Consider the following 17,548-nt stretch of genomic DNA (forward strand, 5'->3'; position numbering starts at 1 on the left):
TAGGGAAACTGGTCCTTACCAGTCCCACTAATAAGCAATAATGACCCTGATGAGCCTCAGCGGGGCTCACCCACAGCCTCTGCCACAGCCCAGGTGCTCTATTTAGGCTCACCTTGGGCCAGCAGTTCTGGCCAGAGCTGTGGTGCAGAAATGCTGGTCTCTGATCCCGTCATGCTTGTGCCTGGATGTTTGGGTTTCTGCACTCCACAGGGTGAGTTTTGCTCTGCCATGTCTCAGTGGTGCCAGGAGTACTCGTAGAGCAGAACCAGGTTTGCAAATGCAGCATCCTTTGTGTTTGCAGTCAGCCAGGCACTGTCCAGGAGCACTGCACACCACTTTGGAGAGCTGTTGACATGGAGCCTGGAAAGATGAGGCTCTGTAATGTACTCAGTGTACCCACAGGTCTCAGCAGCTGTGGTCCACTTTTGGTCTGACTCCTTACAGGTGAAGAGGAAATGGGTTGTGCTTCTGTGGATTCACAGCTTCTCGTTGCTGGCTGCATGTTATCTGGCAGACTGCTGGGTCCCAGTTTGACAGCTGAGGAAAGATAGAGGAATTTAACCATTCTTTAAATGAAGCAAGAAAACAAAAATCAAATGTGTAGATCAGCCATCATGATGACAGCTGTGCTGGGCTCCCTTTCAGCAGAGACATGGAAAATGTATCCGTGTGGAAGCAGTTGGAGACACCTATTGGGAATCTGTCTTTACAGCTAGTTCCTGAAAGTCTTTCTGTTTGTCAGCATCCCTGCCTATGCCTGTGAGCCAGCCCAGCAGGTGTGTGAATGCTGCTTGTTTCCTCTGCCACCAAAACTTGGCAGACACGGAGAGCAGGCAGTGAGAACCACTGTGGAGTCTGCTGCTCGCCCTTTGTGTGTCAGTGTTTCCTGTCAGGCTGTCACAGGACACAAATAACAGGCAGAAGGGATGCAGACAGGGGCAGTGACCTTGGCAGGCTGTTTTCCCAAAAGGCCTGGGGCCAGCCTCTGCTCTTAGACATTCACCATTTCCAGTGGGATCAACAGGGAAAACTAACAGTGAGGAGGAATTCCATGAGCAGATGCACTGGCATTGTCAGAGCAAAGGAGCAGTTAAATTTGATATTCAACTTGCCAAATTACCTCAGCTGAAAGTAATTTTGCAGCAACTGTGCACAAACTCAGCAGGCAGTGGTCCTGGAGGTGAACTTGAATTACTTGATAAGTGCTCAGCAAGTCTCTGTCTGCCTTTTATGTTTGGGGAATCTTATTCCTAAATTGCCTTACTCTGTTGGTTGTATGCTTCTTATTTGGGGTATGTACTTTGTAACTGGGAGTGAAGGGCCAGAGTCCTGCCTCTTAACTGGAGACAGATTTTGGTTGTTGCCTTTGAAATTTTCTCCAAGTGGGATAGTGTTCCTGCATGGAGCTATTCAGTATTGTTTGGAAGGGTGGAAAATACTGCCCTATATCAGCTGTGATTGCAATAACACCTCTGAATGGGGACCAGGTTCTAAAGTTAATTTCTCCTTACTTTTAGGCTTGTTCAGACTGGTCCAGGATTTCTTCTATAAGCTTGTAGTTGTTCTTTCTAGAATTTTTTTTTTTTTTACCAGAACATGTCAGTCACACTTGAATATCTGTAGTCTAAATGCCACAGGGATGGATATATTCACATTAAAAGTCTTTGTGCAATCATCTCTCATGAGATCTAATGTCATGTGGGCTGTTTGAATCATCCCAAACAATCAAATTGGCTTAATCAGTAAAAAATTGCATAATTATTCAGTGTGGTTTATAATTAAGGATAAATGCTTGAAAGAAACTCCCGTGAAGCCTGTGGTGAGGAATGCTGAAGGGGATGGACTCCCTGATGCAGCCTGAGCCACTGTATGGAGGTGGGAGCAGACTGCTGAAACTGGGAATGTTTTATTTACTATGCCATGCTGTGCATCACACTCAGAATTTTGCTTCCTTTTAATTGCCTTCTGCAGCAAGTCTGGTGTGATGTAAATGATTAATTAGCTTCAAGTGTTACCACTTGGCCCAGGTTTGTCCTGGATGGCCCGGGTTGGATCTGTACGGGCAGCTATGCCATGGTGCCTCCTGAGGGAGCCTGCCTCTCAAAACAAAGTTCAGGTGGGATGCATAAAGGTGCTAAAAGAAGTGTAACTCAGGATGGGCCAAGAAAATCATCAAGGGAGGGTTAGGTAATTATGCCACAAAGCAGCCATGCTGTAGCCTTCCCCCAGATAAACTTGGAAGGTGGATGTGGAGTGAGGCCGCCCTGCCTGGCCCTTCCCCTACAGCCTTCCTCAATGTGCAGCAGTAGAACGTGCTGGGGGAGCTCAGAAACTCAAGTTGAAAGTCTCCCTGCCTGTTTTTTAAGCAGTGAGTCCCGTTCACAGCTAGAGGTGAGCAGAGAGCTGCCAGGGCAGTTCAGACTGTACAGTCCTAGCCACACACTTGGTCCAGTGTCTGGTTTGGTGCCTCTGGTGTGCATCCTGTCTGTCTGGCAGCCTTCCCTCCACTCAGTGTCCCACTGTGCTGGACACTAATTTTTCTAGACCCAGCCTGTTGAAAGGGAAAAGGGGATTAAAAGGAAAGCCTTGTAGTCTTGTTCCTTCAGAGCCTGGCAGCCAGCTGGCTCTCCACTCCTGAGAGCCGTGAAGTGGTGCACTAAGTCTGCCCTTAGCTCTGAGCACTAATTCCCTTTCCCCAGTGACAGCATTATGCCCATTTCCTAGAAGCTTTTTAGGGCCAAGAGGTGCCAGAGGGCTCAGGCAGGTACCTGCTCTCTCCCAGCCCTCCCAGGTCTTGCACAGGCACTTGGGCAGCTGGGGCTGGTGCCAGGGGTTTGAGCAGCAGCACAGGGAGCCAGGGGCTGGGCTTGCTTTTACTACTGAGCTTGGATGGGCAGGGAGTGCTGGAGGGCTCTTGAGTGTGGGAAGGCTGCTCTCAGATGTGGAGATGGGGGATTTGGGGAAGGGGCAGGGAGAGATCCATTTTGCTGGGTCAGTCCTGTGTTACCCCTTCCTGCAGGATGGATGGTCACCAAAGCACTTTGAAGTGTCTCCCGCTGTGCCCTCCCCATGGGGTGGCAGTGCAGCTCCTTCAGGGGATGGGATAGCCAAAGGCTGCCCCACAGTGCACAGAAATGAGCATTGGCATGAACAGCTTCACTGGAATCCCAGGTCTCGCTTCTCTGAAGCTTCCACTTAAGTCCAGTTGGACATGAAGGACTGAGATGTTACAGGCACTGGGCAGGGCCAGCAGTTACAGGAAAACAGCAAAGAGCTTTTTTAGATGTTCCACTCGTATCATCCTGTTTCTCTACCAAACACAAAGCTCTCCTAAGCCCAGATGTCCCAATTTTATTTTTAATTCACTTTATCAGCTTGGTTGCAAGCAGAGTAAGAACAGCTTGGGTCTTTTTGAATTCTTTGGATTTTCTAGTCAGTGGTTCACTGAGGAAACTCATACCTGAGCCTCTGGCATTGCCAGAGTATTCCAGTCTCCCTGCACTGGCAGCTCATCCACACAGATTAATTTCTGTGGGGCCCTCTTCTTCCCTGTTTGGGGCTCCTGGCTGTCCCCATCCCTGCTGTGAGCAGGGAGAACAGTTTGGGTCTTTTTGAATTCTTTGGATTTTCTAGTCAGTGGTTCACTGAGGAAACTCATACCTGAGCCTCTGGCATTGCCAGAGTATTCCAGTCTCCCTGCACTGGCAGCTCATCCACACAGATTAATTTCTGTGGGGCCCTCTTCTTCCCTGTTTGGGGCTCCTGGCTGTCCCCATCCCTGCTGTGAGCAGGCCTGTCTGGAGCAGGTCTCCATGGGGATTTCAGCTCCAACAATGTATCTATGAACAAAAAGGCCAAGGTACCAGTGTGAGATGGGGCTCATTCTCCACCATATGCTGTAAGTCATTTGCTGCAGCTGGGTGTCACTGGGGCCAGGCAGGGACCTGTGTCCCCAGATCCATGTGCTAAAGGGCCACGCACGTCACCTGCCAGCCCTGTGCTCACCGATGAGCTGGAGAGAAATGTGGTGTGCTCATGGTCAATCTGGGAGCTCCAAGGGATGTGCTGCACCAGAGGATCCCTCCTGAATCCCTTGAGCCTGGCACTAATGGGAGCACAGCAGCCATGAATGAATAAATATGCCCTCTCCAGTAAAAATTGGGCTCCTTAATGGAGATGCAAGGGAAGTCCTCCAAGCTTCTCAATGTTTGAAACAAGAGCTGCCTGCTTGTTAGCTGTGACTTACTGCTTTTGCTGGGGTCCTACAAATGGAATGGATTCAGAAGGTTAAGCCCAGATGAGCTCATGCTGTTCAGCTGGATGATATTAGGAGTTAATCCCTTTGCCTGGTTCGGTATTTTGTAATACCTCTCAAGCCTGATGATTGCAGCTGTATTTTAAAAGCTTTGTTTTTTAAAGATAATCTGATGGAAGCGTGAAGCTGGCAGAAATAAAAAATATTCTCTTCTTTCCATAGAAAAGACACAGTATTTGTTTCCATATTTAAACTTTTCTTTGAACTGGCTTGCAAAACAAATTCAAGATTGTCTACAGCCTTCCAGTGATGACTTGTAAAATTCAAGTCTGTGATAGAGATGCAACTGGTAATGTTTCCCACAACTGCTGCAAGTAATTAAAGGTCTCCTTCACATGTTTAATAACCATCTTGTTTCCTGGCTACTCAATAACTCTTTTGTTCCCTGTGGTTTGTCTTTGTGCTGCTGGCACTTAGAATGGCTGGTTTCTGGGAGCCCCTGAACTGCTAGGTGTTTTAAATAGCTCATCAGCCAGGTAATGTTGTCACCTTCTGGCTGTGAGCTAATTAAATGTGTATAACAAATCTACCCTGTAGACTGAAACTCCAAGGATGTGCTTGGTTGACCCAGGGGTCCCAGCTGGGGTTATTTCTTTGATTCCCCTGTGAACAGAACATTTTGGGGGATTTGCTGCTGATGTGAAATCCTCCTACCAGGTTTCCGAGCCATCCACTGAGCAGCTGATCCACTCATCTCAGTTAACCTTCTTGTTCCCACCTGTGTCACAGGACTCAGAGGATGGAAATCAACAGGAAAATAACAGACTTGCTTTCTTTGAAGAATTGTGGGAACACTGCAATGCCCTGAGTGTTTGCAACATGCCTCTGAGCTAAATATCAATTAAAGGAAGTTTACTTTTGAAAGCCAGAGGATCGCTAAGTCTGGCTTTATTTGGAATTCTCATGAGTTTTATTTACAGCTTCTGTGTAAAAAAAAAAAAAAAAAAAAATCCATATGGCTGCAGAGAAACATGATCTGAGCAAATCCTAATAACTGGAAAGTCAGAAAGCAGAGTAAAGGGTTTAGCATAGGTAAGCAGGCCTGTCTTTTAAGGTCTGAGTTAAAATGCAAAGGTCTCTAGAACACTGTGGTTTGGAGACTTGGCCTTGGCCTGGTCTATCAGGACCTGTGAGAGCTACCAAGGAGTTCTCTGTCCTCCCTAATAGTATTTACGGTTTCAGCTGTCACTTTGAGATCCTTGTGGCCACATGCTCTGTGTGAAGAGTTGAACTCTGCAGGCACAGGGCAGTGGGGCTGTTTTCAAGGTCTCTATGATCTGTAAGTCAGTCAAGCAATTCTGAGGGCATGGCTTTCAATTTAGGAATCCTTAGGGCTCCCAGTGCCAATAATGAAGCAGAAAGTAACCAAAATGGTGTTTGGAAGGGAAATAAGTGATAGAGGAGAAACAGATGGGAGGAGGAAAAAAATCACAATATTCTTATGTCACTTATACGTTTCAGTTGGTATTTTTTTCGTGTGTTTCCTTGATTATTTTTCCACTCCTTCCTCTGCTCTCCTTTTCTGCTTCTTACCTGCTTAGGTTCAAATATTTGATAGAAAACATTTGTTCCTGCTTTTTATCTGCAGAAATGCATAGAAGAGATTAGAGTTTAAGGCATCCCTGTTCTAGCTTGGAATTTGTGTTACTAAAATAGATTAAAAGCACGGAAATTTGGCCAAGAAAATACTGGCTCTTCTGCTGCTAGAGAATAGTTGGTATTAGAGTTCATGAATTTTACTTGACAGGGTGAAAAGGGAGGTAATTGGTGCTAAACATGAGACTTTTTTTTTTTTTTTTGTTTGGAATAGCTGTAACCAGAATCCAGTCCCCCAGCACTGTGCATCTCACTGGGTGGCTGTGTAAAAGCCTTTAGGGAGTAAATGTGTAGCTGAAAGGTCCCTGCTGTTGTACTTTCAGTCCAGCTTGGACCTCCAGGAGGTGCTGCTGCCTGCTAAGCACTCAGCACAGCAGCTCTTTGTGTCAGACTTCAGTCCTGAGAGAAGCATGGGGGAGATCTCCAGAGATTTCACCTACAGGAGGTGACTTCTCATCCCCTGGGCCTCAGGTAATGCACCTGGGAATGAAATGCACTGTACTTTAAGAGGAGAGAAGCACATCTGGAAAAGGAAACAGAACTTTCTGCCAGCCCAATTTCTAGAAATGATGTGTTTGTTATTTAACAGGAGGGGATTTTCACTGTGAGGTTTAGTGGAAAAGTGCGTCAGCATGCTGTGCCAGGGGCAGGTGTCAATAATGAAGCTTTTTGAGCTCTTGCTGGCCACATGTGTGGTTTCTCTTCTGCTCTGAGGTGTGGACTCTCCACTGTAGTATTTCTAAAAGGGAAGAAAGCAATAAACTTAGACAATCAAAGCGGTAATAGTGGCAGTTCAGGGATACTCTGTGTATTTTTAAGAATGTGAGAAAGCAAGAGCGATATAGAGATTCAGAGCTGTCAGTCTGACTTCAACCACCATTTGTTTTGGCTGAAGGAGTAGTTGAATAGTTTTTTTAACCATATCCTGGGGGGCATCAGGCACCACCAGCTGGTCAAAGGAGGGGATTGTCCCACTGCTCTGCTCTTGGGTGGCCCCACATTGAGTGCTGGTGGCAGTTTTGGGCACAACAATATAAGAAAGATGATAAAGCTACTAGAGGGTGTTCAAAGGAGGACAATGAAGATGGTGAAGGGCCTTGAGGGGAAGCTGTATGAGGAGCAGCTGAGGTCCCTTGGTCTGTTCAGCCTGGAGGAGACTGAGGGGAGACCTCACTGCAGTCACAACTTCCTCGTGAGGGGAAGAGGAGGGGCAGGCACTGATCTCTGCTCTGTGGTGACAGTGACAGGAGCTGAGGGAATGGCCTGGAGCTGTGCCAGGGGAGGTTGAGGCTGGATATCAGGAAAAGGTTCTTCACCCAGAGGGTGGTCAGGTGCTGGACAGGCTCCCAGGGCAGTGGTCACAGCTCCAAGGCTGGCTGAGTTCAAGAAGCGTTTGGACAATGCTCTCAGGCACAAGGTGTGACTCTTGGCATTGTCCTGGACAGGGCCAGGAGTTGGACTTGGTGATCCTTGAAGGTCCTTTCAAGCTCTGCTTATTCCGTGATTTTACAAACTTGGTTAAATAATGGCTTCTTCAAAGGAAATTACGTGCCCCTAATTTGCTGAACTTCAAGTACACCGTTGAAACAGTGGACAAAGGCATACTTTGCTTGTGATCCCCAGAAAAATCTGTTTCCAAAACCACTTTTAAGAGCTTATCAAAGTACTAAGCCATTACGGATTAAGACAGTGTCCTGGTTTACATACAGGTTAAAAGACAAAGTGATGAAAAGCTTTTTAGTTAAATTTCATCACAAAGCTGCATTAACTATGACATAGCCAAGATTTTAAGACTCCTGTAAAATTGCACAACATGCCAGGAACCTTTTTTTTTTTTTGAGGTCATGGGAGATGGACATGATAGGAACTCCAAGGAGCTTTCAGATCTCAGTGCTTTCCAATGGCACATTAAACACAGAATCAATAAATGCTATATAATGCCAACAGAAAGAATGAACTAATTTAAACCCTGAGCACTGAAAAGTTGTTAACTGATTGGTGAAAAGCTTAGGAAAAGGCTTGAATGCTGCTGTGCATTACTCAGCAAACTGTGTGACAGGTCAGAACAGAGGTGGCACTGGAGCTCTGCATGAGGAGCTGAGCCTGATATAAATGTTTTGCTCTGCTTGGCTGGTGACTCTCTCAGGAGTCAAGCCAGCTGTCCTGGCAGCTTGAAGGGACAGGTAAAGCCTAGGATAGAGGGCAATTGCTTGGGCTTTACCTTGCTCATACATTAGTGATACATCAAAGGCTGCTGGATTAGGGCTGACCCTGGGGTCTGCTCACACTCAGTGTGGATAGAGGGGACCATCCCTGTCACCTGAGGGCAGAGCCTGCAGGGGCAGGGAGGTGCTCCCTGCCTGCTCACTCATCTTCTGGGCTCCTGCTCCAGGCAGTACAGCTCGTGGCAAGAAACCTGCATACACAATAGCTGCTGAAAAATTTCTCTCTTAAAAGGTTTTGCTGTAGAAAGGGAGGAGAAGGGAAGATGAGGTTACGGTGGCAAGGAGGAGGAAGGAGCAGACAAAGGCCTCAGGCTTTCACCATTCTTTCCAGGTGACTAAGCAGCAATTTTAACAAAAGCCAATGCTAGGCAGGTGAACAGAGCTGAAGGTACATCTGAGAGCTCCTGTGTCACTTCCTGCACAGCGAAAATCTGCTTAGGCTGTGGGAGATGCATTGCGTTGTGTTGTATTGACTTTTCTCCTTCGGGTTGAGTGTGCCTGTGAGCTTCCTCCCCTGTGACAGATTAGGTCATCCCTGCTGAAGGTCACCCATGGTTTTCCAGCATCTTTTTCATTGCTGGAGGTCGAGGTTTTGGCTTCCCTGCCTGTGCTTGTTTTGGCCAGCAGAGGGTACTAAATGAAAGGTTAATATAGGAAAAAGTTTTCTCATGCTGTCGGGCTGGGCTCAAAGTTTAGAATACTTCTGATAATGGAGAGGCCTCTAACAGACAAAACCGAGTTAGAAATGCTGATATCCTCAGACTGCCTTTCTATGCAAATTTGTTTTGGTTTATGATTAAAACATTTGAATTTAAAAATTGCCAGTCATGTAAATGACTGCTGGTTTTATTCAGTATTCAATTAGCAGTGTATGTTGTTTCATGTCCTTGATGACATCTTTTGTAGAAATTAATTAATGATAATAATAAGGCTTTTTGTAAAAATGAAGCTATAAAAGCAGTCATGAAGTGATTTTGTTAGGGGGAAAAAAAAAGAATTTCCTTTAAAGAATGCATATTTCAAGCGAGTGTTTGAAAGCATCAATCTGGAGTGCTTATCCTGTAAGATTAACATGGAATTTTCACTCGCTATTTTTATCCTCTTGCCACTTCACTTCCTCTTATGTCAGAGCTGGTGTAATCCATCTCTCATTGCCAGATGTTGCCTGTCCTGCACTGGGAGGGGCATTAGAGCCCCCTACTCTGCCTCTTTCCAGCCAGGCTTTTTGCACAAGCTTGAAGCAGGATCAGTCTCTGCCTCTCCCTGCCATTGCTGCCCATTTCTGGGAGCCCCAGGCGTGGCCTCACCCTGTCTCAGTCCCTGTTCTGACGTGCAGCTTCCTTCTGGCTGGGAGGAATGCAGACCGGAGCTGCTGGACCCCTGGGGGGATGCTGTGTCCCCTCTGTGTCCCCTCTGTGTCCCCTCTGTGTCCCCTCTGCCAATGCAGCCCCAGCCTGGCTGGCATATGGAACGTGGTGGCAGTGGGGGCTGGACACAGGGATGCAGGTAACAAGCCTCCCTGCTTTAGCTCATTCTGTGGCAGCTCCATGGGTTTTAGTTCCCCCTGCCCCCCGCCTCTGCAAAACAAAGGTTAATACTGTCATATTCCACTGCAAAGTTGTGACCTGGATTAATTTTTTTTTTTATGTGTTATTGTCGTTTTCTTAACTTTTCCAGTCTAACCTTGTATTCCCATCTGAGAGTATCTACATGTGGAAGAATGGAATATAATATTTGCCAGGAAAAAATAGGGTTTTCAGAGTACATTGTTAGAAAAACAGGCTATAAAGAAATAATGGTGGCCTTTTTCAGCTTGAATTCTAATACAAGTTTATATTACATCTGGGAAATTCTTTTCTCTAGCATTAGAGTAGTAATTTTTAGGTCTATTTTATATATAAATGTGTTTATCCTTACGTCTTCCTATTTTGTATGTGTAATAATATGAATAGTAAAAGTGACAACCAAATATTTTTCAGGAAATGCAATTTAAGATTGAAATCAGATGGGATTGAAATGGAGAACTGAGGTTCGAATCCCAGGTGGATCCTGTCACTTCTGATCTGACTTGTGACACCACCTCCCTATTGGGTGTTAATTGTCAAACAAATCCTGCCAGCAGCATATGCAGCATGGTAAACCATGGATGTGTGGAGGCATCCTCAGGAGTGCAGCACGGTGGGGTGGAACAACCACAGTCCTTTGCTGAGTCTCAGCACTCTGCACCTTTCACCCCCTAAGCTGCAACCAAAGGTGGAAAGCTGCAATCTTTAAGGATTTTGTTTCAGAGAGTGAAAGGGTGGGAAAGAGGTGTTAGAATGGAAGCTGGAACTCGACCTGGACAATGGGAAGCATGTGTCTGCTAGCTGGTAAAATAAACCGGGAAAGAATGTTCAGAAACCTTCCCAAGACCTCTGCCTGCTTCTCCAGTTTCTGCCTGCTCCCCCCTTTGGTGCTGTGATGTGGCTGCTGGCTGGGGTCCCTTTGCTCCCAGCCTGGTCCTGGCTTTGTTTTTTCTCTAGTGATTCTTCCTATGCTGCCAAAGCCTTTTGAACACCACAGAGCTCATATCAAGCACATCCTCTTCAACCTTCTGGGCCAGTCAGCTGCCTTCCACATCCCTCCCTATGCTCTTCCTCTGCAAATCTGTCCTTTGCCCTCTGTGGTCCTGTCATTGTCTAGCCCTGCAGCAAAGTCTGCTGGAAAGTTCTTCTGGAATGGTCTCAGAGGCTGCTGGCAAGATCACACGAGTTTTGATCCCATTTTCTTCCTCCTCTGCAGCTTGGCTGCAGGAAATCTTGCCTGCAAAGCCCCAGGTAACCACTGCCTTGTGTGTGTACACTTCAGCACCCTTCTCCTCTGCAATCCCTTCCCGTGGCCAGTCCTGCTGGCACCATCTCAGTGTGCACCTTAGCACAGCTTTTGAGCTTTTCCTTTCTGACTGCTGTGGGCACCACCACGTCCTGCTGTGACTCAGGGTGGTATCTGTTGTGTGGATATTGTGTAGACATCTCTAGATATTCTTATGTACAAAAGGGGTCTTCATTTCACAAGCTGACCTTGACTGAAAGCTGTTAAAGGGAGGTTTAGTGCATGTGGAAGGGAAGGACTGGATCAGACTGTAGCCCCTTCACATCTTTGTTAGTGTACCATGCTCCCCTCCATCTTTAGCCAACCTTCCTGCACACTCATGGCATGCTGAGGCAAGGACTTGGTCTTGATTTAACTCTGGTTTGAGTTTCCTGTCTTTCCCCCTGCTCTGTTCTAGCACGTGGGATGCTATTGACCTCTCATTTGGCTGTTTTCACAGTCTAGTGCCTCTGACCCCTGGGCAGTGAGATGTCAAACCTCCCTTCTGACTGGCCCACAACAACTTTCACCAGCCCTTTGGCTTTGCCCCTTGGCAAAGTTCTTGTTATGTTTGATTTCAGTACAACCAATTTATTAAATTTCTCTGGGTTTTCCATAATAAATATCAGCAAAAATTCTACTGAAAAAAACTGTGTGAATTTACATCTGAATCTTTTCCAAACTGTCCTGTGTCTCAACTACAAATGGAGAGGTTTATGAGTCAGACAATGCTGATGGTGTGCTGGGATTATCATGACAGGCAGCAGTCAGTGCTGTTTTACTGGGTTTGAACTCCTGTGCTTTCCTCTGCCACTCCTGTCTTGTTCTGTACTAGATATGGGCCTCTGGCGGACAGAAAGGCTTCATGTTTTCTCTCTGTGTTATACCTCCTCCTAACTGATAGAAAACACAAGAGTAGTGGACAAAATGAGCCCCACTACTATTTCTAAAGTGAGCATCTAAACAAAAACTAGAGAAGTTTACCGTATAGACCTGTATTGCTAGAACTGCCTTTGTTTGCAGCATAATCTCCCTGGAGAGACTCCATCAAGGTGTGAGTTGGGAAGACTATCTCCACTGCCTGGGATAGAACAGCCCTCCTGTGTTTGAAAGGTACTTAGCAACATGAAAAGTAAAAGTGGAGTGCTTGCTTCAGAGAACAGCCCCACGATGCCACGTTGTGACTCTGAGATCAGGTGCTCAGCTGGTGCACAAACTCACTTCCAGAGGTGGGGCCTTGAGTCACTGAGGGGTGTTTAGGTATCACTTAATAGTACTGCTGTATTACACATTAAACTGTGGCATAATCCTTACTGATACTACCTCCTTGTACTGCTAGACTAATTCTTGAATTTCCTAACTTTAGTTGCTTCTTTCAGAGGTTTGTCTGGAGATCTCTATACAGCTCAAACTTTTAAGTGCAGTTTAGGAATTTCAGTGATTTTTAAACCTGTTTTCCCTCAGTTATTTGCACTAAGTGTTCACTACTGCTCTTGGATGCCCAGTGTGCTGAGCAAGTCAGATGGATTTTTCTAATTCCTAGTTTTTTTCAAAGCCTTACATAGCATTTAAGCCACACAATTCTAAAATCAGTACGAGCTGTATGTCTTCAGTTCTGTGTAATTGCCCTGAAAGAGTAACTGTAGCTATTATTTAATACTTCAACAGTATTTTTCTGCCTTTGATTCTTGGGAACAGCTGTAAGTTAATTAAACTATAAACTAAGCTTTCAGTGAGTGATTATCATCATTATTTATTCAGGATTAATAAGGCGGGCAAAAACAACTCCTTCTTACGCTGTGACAGCAATTGCTTGTGTGTCTGTGCATCCAGGACACAGCACCATGAAGCTGTGCCTGCAGTCTGCCATAAATCCCGACAGCTGTGCCATTTATTCTCGTGTGCAGTCTAACACAGCTACACAGGAAAGAAAGATTCATTGTGAACCCCTCCCAGGGCTCTGGTGTGTGCCTGGTAGGTCAGCAAAGTTCAGCTCCCAACACTGGGAGCTTTCATGTGCCAGGAGCACAGGAGGAGAAGGGAATCATGTTGTACAGTGCCACATAATCACAGAGAGCCCTGTAACTGATACTGCTGCCCCAGGCTTGTTCTTTCAGTTTGGGCTGGACTTTACAGCTAGTCTGCTGTCTGAGGAGGAGCTGAAATGTGAAGCAGCCCTGTCCTGCTCACGTTAAAATCAAACAGAATGGTGGCCAAGACAACAATTAGTGAGCTTGCCTCAGTTGTGATTTTGGATCCTGAGCTCGTGTGAAGAAAAGCAAATGGAGCTGCTTACTGTGGTGAGGTTCATAGAGCAGCCATGCCAGGCACTGCAAAACACTTTTCAGTCTCTTAAAGGGCTTTGCACTGGTAATTGGAGCAACTAATACCTCGTCACTGCAGTGCACCCAGGAGGAACTCCTGCTCTGAGCAGGTGCTCACGCCTGCAGTAGTGCCTGGAGTCTGGAGGAGAGGCTTCATCCATTAACACTGGTCTGAGAATACAAACCCATTTAGCCAGCTGTCAGGGCCTCTGCTTACTTTCAATTCCCATCTGGACAGGTTTGAACCCCAGTGACATAAAGGTAAAAAGCTTGCTATCCTGTTACAAATCCCCTGAAGCTCCTGTTTCACCAGCTCTCCGTACTGGAAAGCTTTTTCTGTAGCAGCCACCTTCACATCCTGGCTAGTTGGGGAGTTCTCCTCATCCCTGGCCTTAAAATCCATGCGGCCTCACAGTTAAATTACAGTTCCAGACAATCAGTAATGTTTCTAAAATGCCTGGCTGTCTTGAGCATCCAGCAGGGATTAGCCCAGAGGCATCTCTTAGTCTAATTGGATAATCTCCTTGTGCTGTAAAAGCAGCTAAAAATGTGTCCCCCCCACCATTTTTCATATTATTTGCATGTATTTGGGTGACATAATTAGCAAAAAGCTCTAAGTAGCTGTTGATGCTAATTGCAGGGCTGCATCTGGAAATACTTCTAACCTCTATTTTTGCTATGATTTCCCAATTTGAAAAAAACACTGTCAGATTTTAAAGCAGTAGATTGTAGCACAGAGAAGAGAATGTGTGAACAGTCCCTTGGGATTTTGCTATTAAAAGAAGCTTTCACAGTTTATGCTTCAACTTTTGATTGCAAGGCATTACTCAATACACTGAAGTATCATTAATTCAGCAGATAGGAGAAAGAAAGCCCCTCCAACTGTATTTTCATTTCTCTCATGTAAAATTCCTCATCTTAAAAAGTATTTTTTGTATTATTAGGGTGGCCTTATTCCTGTGTTGAGGATGTGGTGTCAGGTGCCCTGCAGACTCTGTCCTCTGTTCATACAGGCAATAAAGCCCCACCAGAGTGCAAGCTGTTAAACAGCTCCCTTCATTGGGAAGAAATTGCACTGACTCCACAACAGTCACTTCTACATTTCATTCATTTCATTTCTTTTCTGTATACCTCCCTAGGAAACTCTCAGAAACAATTCATACAGATTTGGGTATACAATAAACTATCTCATTTAACAAAACCTGGAAAGCAATTTAAGGGAGATGACTGTGTAAATTATATCTAGAAAATGCTTTTCTTATGTCTGAAAAGATTTTATTTAGCATGAAGGAATGCAAATTGTTCTGGACACTTTTTGTTTAGCAGCTGGAATATTTTGCTTATTTCTTTTAATTAGCGAGTGTTAGAAGTAACATTTTGCATTTTATTTTGTTGGTGTAATGCTAAAGACTTTGTAAAATAACTTATGGTGGAGTTTTAGTTCTTCTGCAGTATCAGGCCATGGTCCTTTTCCATCAGACCCTAAATCTGGCACTGTTGATGTGAGGCTTCTGCAGAGAAAGCCCTGTTCTGCCTTGCAGGCATTCTTTGATTCCTCACCCTGGGGCCCCCAGCTCCCTGCCGAGGGATCACACACTGGGATCAGCTGGCGGGTCAGGCTCTCCTCTTCCAGCCCCCAGCAGAGACCCTGGGCACTCTCAGTATGTACAGAAGAAGAAGCTGTGCAAGTTCTGGTGATTTAGTGTCTTGGTTATGTGGCTTGAGGCATTTCAGGGAGGAAACAATCACTTTCCCCTGAAGGCACAGTACAGCTTTTTTATGGGGTTAAACCCCATAGGCCGGGATTTAGCTGGGAGATAAGAGGGAGCAGCTTCTGTTTATGCCATGCAGCTGCTGAAACGAGCGCACTGCTGGCTGGAGGCAGCAGCACAGCTGCTTTAAGTAGCTTCTTGAATCTGAAGCTTTGCTGTTTACTGCTGCCCTTTTATTCCTTCTTAAAACACAGACAAAAAAATCATGTGTGTTCTTACAGAATAAATACCTGTTCCACTCTTTCTCTAGGAAGAAGAAAATTGCTTGCTTCTGAAAAGCAACACGAGGAGTTAAATAATAAGCATGAAGACTTATCCCAGTTTTCCAGAGCCTGGACAGAGCAACCACCATTTGTGTAGGGAGAGGTCAAGCCCTGTTCTTTGCCTTCAGGGTAGGGAGCGCATACTCAGACACTGCATCACTTCCCACAGCTCCCCATATCACACTTACTGCTTCCCCAATGCCATCCAGAACCCCAACATCACCCAGCCCTGGGCTCCGAGGGTGCTTGGGCAGAGCCAGCAGCGAGAGCAGGCCCATGAGAGGGTGCTGCAGCTCAGGTCAGCACTGCCCCTTAGGAATGGACCCCTTTCCCCCATCCCATACCTTAGGGTAGAGTTGTTGCTTTGTTTTTGCTTGCTTTCTTCTTTTTTTTAATGGCTCCCTCCCACTGATCTCATAGGAGGTAGTAGAGGATTTTGGGAAGAACAGAGAAAGCCTGGAGCTGCAATTAGGGCACTGAGTGAGCATCTCTGAGCCCAGCCTTGGGCAGGCAGGGTGGAAGATACAGGAGGGAGGGTGGAAAGTCAGCACATTGAACTCCTGCTGTTCTTCACCCCCTCAGAGCACATAGGGAGCACAGTAGATGCTGAGAGGCCCCAAGCTGGTTCCAGTTTGTACTGACTGTGCAGATTCTGGATTAAGACCAGGTTTGTAAAAACAACTTCAAAGCACAAAGGTTTTACAGGGCAACCTCTTTTCCCTGCTCCTTTCCCTGTGTAGAGCCTGGAGAGTTGGGATCTTGCAGGCTGGTTTTTCACAGCCTTTGATACATGTGCATAAAATGCTGTAGTGCTGGTCAGTGCCTCATAGCAAGTGAGAAAAAGAGAACAAAAAAGATTTCAATTATCTATAAAACTCAATAGAATAATTAAATCCCACACTGCTGAGACAATATTAAAAAAAAAATGTTGGCAGTCACCTGTACTTTATTTTAAAATGTGAAATTATTAAGTAGAGCATACCAGTTTGTTAAATTATTTTGTTATACATATCTGTGTGCAATGTGAATTCAAATCCAAACAACTGCCTACTAAGGAGCCAGCAACAAAGCAGTTCCTGTATGAGCTTGTGAAAGAAGCCAGCCTTCATTTTAATTTTAGATATGGGCCTCGAAACATCATAAAACTTAAATGGAATAGTATAGAGTGAGTAATTGCAATCACACTGTAACTTTATCTAAAATTGAGGAACCATTTAAATATCTTTCCAGAGAACACCCCATTCTTTTGTAGAAATAAGGTTTCAACACTGCAAATACTTCAATGAAAGCCCTTATTGAGAATTGAAATTAATTACTGAACTGCATAGAAGGACTTAAATGCTTGAATTTAAGAAAATTTGTAGTGTTAATTCAACTATAAATTGACTATGAGAAAAAAACCCTTCAAAGTTACTGTTTCAATGGGAATCTTCCATTGACTTCAGGAGGTCTGGGTAGGGCTTTGCTTGTAGCAGAGCAGGAAGGAAGGAAGGACTGAAAAAGCCAAGCAGTGAAGGAGTACATCAGTGAGTAGATTTCCTGAAGGTGATGTGGGAATGGACTCCAGCTGTCGTTCTCCCTGTGCAGCCCCAGCTCCTCAAGTCTCCCAGCACAAGGGCAGCTGGGCTTGGCTCTCCACTGGATCCCACAGCAGATTCCAGCACAAGGAATTGGGGTTAATCACCCGGGCTGGAAGGGGATTGACTGGAAGCCTGTACACCAGCAGGTATAAACTACAGGCCTGAATAGTGTCAGGGTAGGGTCAGATTGAGCAGGGACCTGGCAGGCACTGAGCTGTTCTGGGACAAATTGGCCTCACCCCAGGGCTTCCCCAGCTCCTGTGGGGCAAAACTGCCCTCAGTGGGAAGTGTCCAGAAAGTGTAGCCCAGGCTGTGTCCCTGCTGCTGCAGGTGCAGTCTCTGTCTCAGGATATGCAGATTATGGGAGCTCTTTGGTACTCTAATGTCTCTGAGTGCCAAGGATTTATACATCCTGGCATCCCTCTGTACATAAACCCCATCACAGCACCAGCTATTGATGTAGCTTATCTGTTAGTTGAGGAAAATATCTCTGTCCTTGAAGCACTTGTGACTGGAAAGTCACAGAGAAAGAAGTGACTCATCCAGAAATCTCCAAAACCTGCACATCCCAGCAGTACCCATCCCACCGTGTTTGCAGGGCAGTGTATAAAAATGTCCTACAC

General features: G+C 45.7%; 1 long non-coding RNA gene across 1 annotated transcript in view; it reads right to left on the reverse strand.

Annotated features, from left to right (window-relative positions):
- Positions 1-23: 23 nt before the first annotated feature.
- Positions 24-17,548, reverse strand: part of LOC108449668 — a 25,687-nt gene continuing 8,162 nt past the window's right edge. The window contains exon 3 of the long non-coding RNA XR_001865929.1: positions 24-537. This is a non-coding gene — a long non-coding RNA (uncharacterized LOC108449668). The remainder of the gene's footprint in view (positions 538-17,548) is intronic.

Source organism: Corvus brachyrhynchos, unplaced genomic scaffold (assembly GCF_000691975.1).
Source record: "Corvus brachyrhynchos isolate BGI_N302 unplaced genomic scaffold, ASM69197v1 scaffold279, whole genome shotgun sequence".
In the NCBI taxonomy this organism is placed as follows: domain Eukaryota; kingdom Metazoa; phylum Chordata; class Aves; order Passeriformes; family Corvidae; genus Corvus; species Corvus brachyrhynchos.